Source organism: Penaeus monodon, chromosome 30 (genome assembly GCF_015228065.2).
Source record: "Penaeus monodon isolate SGIC_2016 chromosome 30, NSTDA_Pmon_1, whole genome shotgun sequence".
Classification (NCBI taxonomy): Eukaryota; Metazoa; Arthropoda; class Malacostraca; order Decapoda; family Penaeidae; genus Penaeus; species Penaeus monodon.
Window position 1 is genome coordinate 6,580,547 of NC_051415.1, and position 227 is coordinate 6,580,773.

Below are 227 nucleotides of genomic sequence, written 5' to 3' on the forward strand. Positions count from 1 at the left end.
CCCTGCCTAATCAATGACCCAAATCCCCGTTATCATAAAGCTGCATTAATCCCTCTTCCCTTTCCTTAAAACCACAAGGCTAATATCCACTCGTGTTCTCCGGGCGATGGTTTTTATTCAAGATTGCTCTCCCCCGTGTTAAAGCCTCTCTCTGCTAAGCCGTGAGCCCAGTTCAGCCAGGTTGAAGCTGCCAGGATTAGAGTTCAGTCCTCTTAGCACCTACTACG